This window comes from Suricata suricatta, chromosome 8 (assembly GCF_006229205.1).
Source record: "Suricata suricatta isolate VVHF042 chromosome 8, meerkat_22Aug2017_6uvM2_HiC, whole genome shotgun sequence".
NCBI classification, from domain to species: domain Eukaryota; kingdom Metazoa; phylum Chordata; class Mammalia; order Carnivora; family Herpestidae; genus Suricata; species Suricata suricatta.
The window spans coordinates 43,092,981-43,093,981 of record NC_043707.1 but is presented as its reverse complement, the minus strand read 5'-3'; the positions used below and the strand labels follow the sequence as shown (position 1 = coordinate 43,093,981).

Sequence of the window (1,001 nt, the reverse complement as noted above, 5' to 3'; positions counted from 1 at the left end):
GTGGACATATACATATGTGAAATTTCATGTAGAATATGCTTAAGATTTGTGCATTTTACTTAGGTAAAATGTACTTCAATCAAATGTATCTATAACAACTGTCAGAAATGTATAAGCACCTAATATAAAAGCTATAGTATAGAAGTATATAATTTTATACTTTTATTTTATAATTTTATAATTTTATACTTTTATTTTATAATTTTATAATTTTATACTTTTATTTTATAATTTTTATCATTTGTTTCAGATGTTTAAAGATGGTATGATACATATAGCAAAGAGTCCTGTCTTTCCCTTTCCTTTCACTCCCTTCCCTTTCTTCCTCCCTCCTTTCTATCCCAGTTACTTGTTTTCATAACTTTGGTTTGTGGGGATTATTTTATTCTTAAAAACACTGTTACTTGCAATAGTGAATCCATGAAGGAAATATATTTTCAATGCAATCGTATAAAATGTGGGATTGCAAAGGAAATAAAAGGCATCAGAATTGGCAAAGAAGAAGTCAAACTTTCACTTTTCGCAGATGACATACTCTACATGGAAAACCCAGCAGACTCCACCAGAAGCTTTCTGGAACTGATCAATAAATTCAGTAAAGTTGCAGGGTACAAAATCAATATACAGAAATCAGTGGCATTCCTATACACCAAAAATGAAGCAGCCGAAAGAGAAATCAAGAAACTGATCCCATTCACGATTGCATGAAAAACCATAAAATACCTAGGAGTAAAACTAACCAAGGATGTAAAAGACCTATGTGATGAAAATGATAGAAAACTTATGAAAGAGATTGAAGAAGACACCAAGAAATGGAAAAACATTCCCTGTTCATGGATCAGAAGAATAAACATTATGAAAATGTCATTGCTACCCAAAGCAATCTACACATTCAATGCAATCCCCATCAAAATTACACCAACATTCTTCTCAAAGCTAGAACAAACTATCCTCAAATTCGTATGGAACCACAAAAGACTCCAAATAGCCAAAGTAATATT

General features: G+C 31.2%; 1 protein-coding gene across 1 annotated transcript in view; it reads right to left on the bottom strand.

Annotated features, from left to right (window-relative positions):
* Positions 1-1,001, bottom strand: part of LOC115297595 (60S ribosomal protein L23a-like) — a 4,604-nt gene that overhangs the window by 2,549 nt on the left and 1,054 nt on the right. The window lies entirely within an intron of this gene.